Here is a 7,500-nt window from a genome sequence, read left to right as displayed (position 1 = left end):
GTAGGCAAAAATTCAAATTTATTAAAAATATGAAATATGAAATTTGGAGTTTGGAAAAAAAAAAATTGGGTTGGACAATTTCGGATCTTATGCAAGTGGGTTGGACAATTTTTGGTCCAAATGAATTACAACCGTCCAAAGAGCCATTGAAACTCCAGTTTTTCCGGCTTGTAAAAATTCCCACTTTTTTCGGATTGGATGGTTCACACCCGGTGTGGACCATTTCTCAAACTTCCGGATTGTACGCGATCCAAATTATGGATGTAGGCAAAAATTCAAATTTATTAAAAATATGAAATATGAAATTTGGAGTTTGGAAAAAAAAAAATTGGGTTGGACAATTTCGGATCTTATGCAAGTGGGTTGGACAATTTTTGGTCCAAATGAATTACAACCGTCCAAAGAGCCATTGAAACTCCAGTTTTTCCGGCTTGTAAAAATTCCCACTTTTTTCGGATTGGATGGTTCACACCCGGTGTGGACCATTTCTCAAACTTCCGGATTGTACGCGATCCAAATTATGGATGTAGGCAAAAATTCAAATTTATTAAAAATATGAAATATGAAATTTGGAGTTTGGAAAAAAAAAAATTGGGTTGGACAATTTCGGATCTTATGCAAGTGGGTTGGACAATTTTTGGTCCAAATGAATTACAACCGTCCAAAGAGCCATTGAAACTCCAGTTTTTCCGGCTTGTAAAAATTCCCACTTTTTTCGAATTGGATGGTTCACACCCGGTGTGGACCATTTCTCAAACTTCCGGATTGTACGCGATCCAAATTATGGATGTAGGCAAAAATTCAAATTTATTAAAAATATAAAATATGAAGTTTGGAGTTTGGAAAAAGAAAATTGGGTTGGACAATTTCGGATCTTATGCAAGTGGGTTGGACAATTTTTGGTCCAAATGAATTACAACCGTCCAAAGAGCCATTGAAACTCCAGTTTTTCCGGCTTGTAAAAATTCCCACTTTTTTCGAATTGGATGGTTCACACCCGGTGTGGACCATTTCTCAAACTTCCGGATTGTACGCGATCCAAATTATGGATGTAGGCAAAAATTCAAATTTATTAAAAATATAAAATATGAAGTTTGGAGTTTGGAAAAAGAAAATTGGGTTGGACAATTTCGGATCTTATGCAAGTGGGTTGGACAATTTTTGGTCCAAATGAATTACAACCGTCCAAAGAGCCATTGAAACTCCAGTTTTTCCGGCTTGTAAAAATTCCCACTTTTTTCGAATTGGATGGTTCACACCCGGTGTGGACCATTTCTCAAACTTCCGGATTGTACGCGATCCAAATTATGGATGTAGGCAAAAATTCAAATTTATTAAAAATATAAAATATGAAGTTTGGAGTTTGGAAAAAGAAAATTGGGTTGGACAATTTCGGATCTTATGCAAGTGGGTTGGACAATTTTTGGTCCAAATGAATTACAACCGTCCAAAGAGCCATTGAAACTCCAGTTTTTCCGGCTTGTAAAAATTCCCACTTTTTTCGAATTGGATGGTTCACACCCGGTGTGGACCATTTCTCAAACTTCCGGATTGTACGCGATCCAAATTATGGATGTAGGCAAAAATTCAAATTTATTAAAAATATAAAATATGAAGTTTGGAGTTTGGAAAAAGAAAATTGGGTTGGACAATTTCGGATCTTATGCAAGTGGGTTGGACAATTTTTGGTCCAAATGAATTACAACCGTCCAAAGAGCCATTGAAACTCCAGTTTTTCCGGCTTGTAAAAATTCCCACTTTTTTCGAATTGGATGGTTCACACCCGGTGTGGACCATTTCTCAAACTTCCGGATTGTACGCGATCCAAATTATGGATGTAGGCAAAAATTCAAATTTATTAAAAATATAAAATATGAAGTTTGGAGTTTGGAAAAAGAAAATTGGGTTGGACAATTTCGGATCTTATGCAAGTGGGTTGGACAATTTTTGATCCAAATGAATTACAACCGTCCAAAGAGCCATTGAAACTCCAGTTTTTCCGGCTTGTAAAAATTCCCACTTTTTTCGGATTGGATGGTTCACACCCGGTGTGGACCATTTCTCAAACTTCCGGATTGTACGCGATCCAAATTATGGATGTAGGCAATACTTTTTTGATATTTTGAAAAAGTTCAAATTTATTAAAAATATAAAATATGAAATCTGCAGTTTGGAAAAAAAATTGGAAGTTTGAAACCTGAAGTTCAACAAAAAAAACGGCGCAAAAATCAGCAAAGCGGGGGCAACTAAGCGGATGCGGCCAGCCGTCAGTGAAAAATGGCCCCAAAACTGAGCGCATGCGGCCAAGCGTCGGTGCAAAATGGCCCGAAAACAGTCCCGTCGGTGCCCCCGTCGGGCTAAAATGACCCGAAAACAGTTCAGCTGGGGAAAATTAAGCGGATCCGGCCAAGAGTCGGTGGAAATTGGCCCGAAAACAGCCCAGCGGCAAGCGGAAGCGGCTAACGTTGGGGAAAAGTGACACGAAAACAGTTAAGCGGGGGAAAACTAAGCGGATGCGGCCACGCGTTGGGGAAAACAAAGCGGATCTGGCCCAGAGTCGGTGGAAATTGGCCCGAAAACAGTCCAGCGGCAAGCGGAAGCGGCTAACGTTGGGAAAAAGTGACCCGAAAACAGTTCAGCGGGGGAAAACTAAGCGGATGCGGCCACGCGTTGGGGAAAATTAAGCGGATCCGGCCAAGAGTCGGTGGAAATTGGCCCGAAAACAGCCCAGCGGCAAGCGGAAGCGGCTAACGTTGTGGAAAAGTGACCCGAAAACAGTTAAGCGGGGGAAAACTAAGCGGATGCGGCCACGCGTTGGGGAAAACTAAGCGGATACGGCCAAGAGTCGGTGGAAATAGGCCCGAAAACAGTCCAGCGGCAAGCGGAAGCGGCTAACGTTGGGCAAAAGTCACCCGAAAACAGTTCAGCGGGGCAAATTTTTGAAATTTTTTTTGAAATTTTGAAATTTTTTTGAATTTTTGAAATTTTTGAAGTTTTTTTGGGTTTTTGGACTTTTTTTGAATTTTTGAATTTTTTGAATTTTTTTGAATTTTTTTGAATTTTTTGAATTTTTTTTGAATTTTTGAATTTTTGAATTTTTTTTGAATTTATTTGATTTTATAAATTTTTTGTGATTTTTTGAGATTTTTTTGAATATTTTACATGGGTGATTTCGACTTGGGGGATTTTCAGGGGGTGGTAACCCTGGGCGTGGCTAGAGCCTCAAAATGCATATTCCCCTATAGGGGGGCAAGGTTTTCAAAAATGGGTGCCCCCTCATGTACACGCGCGTGGGTGTACATGGCCCCGTCGGTGCCAGCGTGGGTGGAAAATGGCCCGAAAACAGCCCAGCGGCAAGCGGAAGCGGCTAACGTTGGGCAAAACTGACCCGAAAGCAGTATAGCTTGGAAAATTAAGCGGATGCAGCCAATTGTTGGCGAAAACTAAGCGGATACGGCCAAGTGACGGTGAAAAATGGCCCGAAAACAGTCCAGCGGCAAGCGGAAACGGCTAACGTTGGGCAAAAGTGACCCGAAAACAGTTCAGCTGGGGGAAATTAAGCGGAAGCAGCCAAGCGTTGGGGAAAACCAAGCGGATACGGCCAAGAGTCGGTGGAAAATGGCCCGAAAACAGTCCAGCGGCAAGCGGAAACGGCTAACGTTGGGACAAAGTGACCCGAAAACAGTTCAGCTGGGGAAAATTAAGCGGATGCAGCCAAGCGTTGGGGAAAACTAAGCGGATCCGGCCCAGAGTCGGTGGAAATTGGCCCGAAAACAGTCCAGCGGCAAGCGGAAGCGGCTAACGTTGGGCAAAAGTGACCCGAAAACAGTTCAGCGGGGGAAAACTAAGCGGATGCGGCCACGCGTTGGGGAAAACTAAGCGGATACGGCCAAGTGTTGGGGAAAAATGGCCCGAAAACAGCCCAGCGGCAAGCGGAAGCGGCTAACGTTGGGGAAAAGTGACCCGAAAACAGTTAAGCGGGGGAAAACTAAGCGGATGCGGGCACGCGTTGGGGAAAACTAAGCGGATGCGGCCAAGTGTCGGTGGAAATTGGCCCGAAAACAGCCCAGCGGCAAGCGGAAGCGGCTAACGTTGGGCAAAAGTGACCCGAAAACAGTTCAGCGGGGGAAAACTAAGCGGATGCGGCCACGCGTTGGGGAAAACTAAGCGGATGCGGCCAAGTGTCGGTGGAAATTGGCCCGAAAACAGCCCAGCGGCAAGCGGAAGCGGCTAACGTTGGGCAAAAGTGACCCGAAAACAGTTCAGCGGGGGAAAACTAAGCGGATGCGGCCACGCGTTGGGGAAAACTAAGCGGATACGGCCAAGAGTCGGTGGAAATTGGCCCGAAAACAGTCCAGCGGCAAGCGGAAGCGGCTAACGTTGGGCAAAAGTGACCCGAAAACAGTTCAGCGGGGCAAATTTTTGAAATTTTTTTTGAAATTTTTTTGAATTTTTGAAATTTTTGAAGTTTTTTTGGGTTTTTGGACTTTTTTTGAATTTTTGAATTTTTTGAATTTTTTTGAATTTTTTTGAATTTTTTGAATTTTTTTTGAATTTTTGAAATTTTTTTTTTTTTTTGAATTTATTTGATTTTATAAATTTTTTGTGATTTTTTGAGATTTTTTTGAATATTTTACATGGGTGATTTCGACTTGGGGGATTTTCAGGGGGTGGTAACCCTGGGCGTGGCTAGAGCCTCAAAATGCATATTCCCCAATAGGGGGGCAAGGTTTTCAAAAATGGGTGCCCCCTCATGTACACGCGCGTGGGTGTACATGGCCCCGTCGGTGCCAGCGTGGGTGGAAAATGGCCCGAAAACAGCCCAGCGGCAAGCGGAAGCGGCTAACGTTGGGCAAAACTGACCCGAAAGCAGTATAGCTTGGAAAATTAAGCGGATGCAGCCAATTGTTGGCGAAAACTAAGCGGATACGGCCAAGTGTCGGTGAAAAATGGCCCGAAAACAGTCCAGCGGCAAGCGAAAACGGCTAACGTTGGGCAAAAGTGACCCGAAAACAGTTCAGCTGGGGGAAATTAAGCGGAAGCAGCCAAGCGTTGGGGAAAACCAAGCGGATACGGCCAAGAGTCGGTGGAAAATGGCCCGAAAACAGTCCAGCGGCAAGCGGAAACGGCTAACGTTGGGACAAAGTGACCCGAAAACAGTTCAGCTGGGGAAAATTAAGCGGATGCAGCCAAGCGTTGGGGAAAACTAAGCGGATCCGGCCCAGAGTCGGTGGAAATTGGCCCGAAAACAGTCCAGCGGCAAGCGGAAGCGGCTAACGTTGGGCAAAAGTGACCCGAAAACAGTTAAGCGGGGGAAAACTAAGCGGATGCGGCCACGCGTTGGGGAAAACTAAGCGGATGCGGCCAAGTGTCGGTGGAAATTGGCCCGAAAACAGCCCAGCGGCAAGCGGAAGCGGCTAACGTTGGGCAAAAGTGACCCGAAAATGGATCAGCGGGGGAAAACTAAGCGGATGCGGCCACGCGTTGGGGAAAACTAAGCGGATACGGCCAAGAGTCGGTGGAAATTGGCCCGAAAACAGTCCAGCGGCAAGCGGAAGCGGCTAACGTTGGGCAAAACTGACCCGAAAACAGTTCAGCGGGGGAAAACTAAGCGGATGCGGCCACGCGTTGGGGAAAACTAAGCGGATACGGCCAAGAGTCGGTGGAAATTGGCCCGAAAACAGTCCAGCGGCAAGCGGAAGCGGCTAACGTTGGGCAAAAGTGACCCGAAAACAGTTCAGCGGGGGAAAACTAAGCGGATGCGGCCACGCGTTGGGGAAAACTAAGCGGATACGGCCAAGAGTCGGTGGAAATTGGCCCGAAAACAGTCCAGCGGCAAGCGGTAGCGGCTAACGTTGGGCAAAACTGACCCGAAAACAGTTCAGCGGGGGAAAACTAAGCGGATGCGGCCACGCGTTGGGGAAAACTAAGCGGATACGGCCAAGTGTTGGGGAAAAATGGCCCGAAAACAGCCCAGCGGCAAGCGGAAGCGGCTAACGTTGGGCAAAAGTGACCCGAAAACAGTTCAGCGGGGGAAAACTAAGCGGATGCGGCCACGCGTTGGGGAAAACTAAGCGGATACGGCCAAGTGTGGGGGAAAAATGGCCCGAAAACAGCCCAGCGGCAAGCGGAAGCCGCTAACGTTGGGCAAAAGTGACCCGAAAACAGTCCAGCGGGGGAAAACTAAGCGGATGCGGCCACGCGTTGGGGAAAACTAAGCGGATACGGCCAAGCGTCGGTGAAAAAGGCCCGAAAACAGTCCAGCGGCACGCCGAAGCGGCTAACGTTGGGCAAAAATGGCCAAAAGCGGTGGAGCAGGGCGGTCTGAATCTATGCATCCACATAAAATGGGGGGTAAACCTGGGGGATTTCCAGGGGGTGGTAACCCTGGGCGTGGCTGGAGACCCAAAATGCATATTCCCCTATAGGGGGGAAGGATTTTTGGAAGAGGCAGCCCCTCATGTACATGCCAAGCGGGGTGTACATGGCCCCTGTGGGTGCCTCCGTCGGTGTAAAATGGCCCGAAAAACAAGATTATGTTACCCGAAGACACGATTATGTTACCGAAAAAACACGGTTGAGCGGGGGCAGTAAGCACGGTTGAGCGGGGGCAAAAAACACGGTTGAGCGGGGCAAAAAACACGGTGCAGCGGGGACAAAAGACACGATTTTGTTACCGAAAAACACGGCCCGTCGGGGGCAAGGAACACGAATATGTTACCGAAAAACACGGACCACGCGGGTTGAAATCCCCAGCCGTAGAGCCGGCGAAACACGGTGGGGCAGGGCGTCTAAGCGTGGAGGCGCCCGTAAGACCGATGCGGGTTGAAATCCCCAGCCGTAAAGCCGGCGAAAAGCGGTCGGGCAGGGTGACTCCGCGTGGAGTTTCGCCCGTAAGGCCGATGCGGGTAGCCGCGCGGGTTGAAATCCCCAGCCGTAAAGCCGGCGAAACACGGTTCATTGGGGCGCCTAAGCGTGGAGGCGCCCCGCAGAGACCGAGCGGGTTGAAATCCCCAGCCGTAAAGCCGGCGAAACACGGTTCATTGGGGCGCCTAACCGTGGAGGCGCCCCGCAGAGACCGAGCGGGTTGAAATCCCCAGCCGTAAAGCCGGCGAAACAAGTTCGGGCAGGGCGACTCCGCGTGGAGTTTCGCCCGTAAGACCGATGCGGGTAGCCGCGCGGGTTGAAATCCCCAGCCGTAAAGCCGGCGAAACACGGTTCATTGGGGCGCCTAAGCGTGGAGGCGCCCCGCAGAGACCGAGCGGGTTGAAATCCCCAGCCGTAAAGCCGGCGAAACAAGTTCGGGCAGGGCGACTCCGCGTGGAGTTTCGCCCGTAAGACCGATGCGGGTAGCCGCGCGGGTTGAAATCCCCAGCCGTAAAGCCGGCGAAACACGGTTCATTGGGGCGCCTAAGCGTGGAGGCGCCCCGCAGAGACCGAGCGGGTTGAAATCCCCAGCTGTAAAGCCGGCGAAACACGTTCGGGCAGGGCGTCTAAGCG

Source organism: Carex rostrata, unplaced genomic scaffold, assembly GCF_964058835.1.
Source record: "Carex rostrata unplaced genomic scaffold, lpCarRost1.2 SCAFFOLD_38, whole genome shotgun sequence".
In the NCBI taxonomy this organism is placed as follows: domain Eukaryota; kingdom Viridiplantae; phylum Streptophyta; class Magnoliopsida; order Poales; family Cyperaceae; genus Carex; species Carex rostrata.
The sequence above is the reverse complement of the archived record's forward strand: the minus strand, read 5'-3'. Positions refer to the sequence as shown.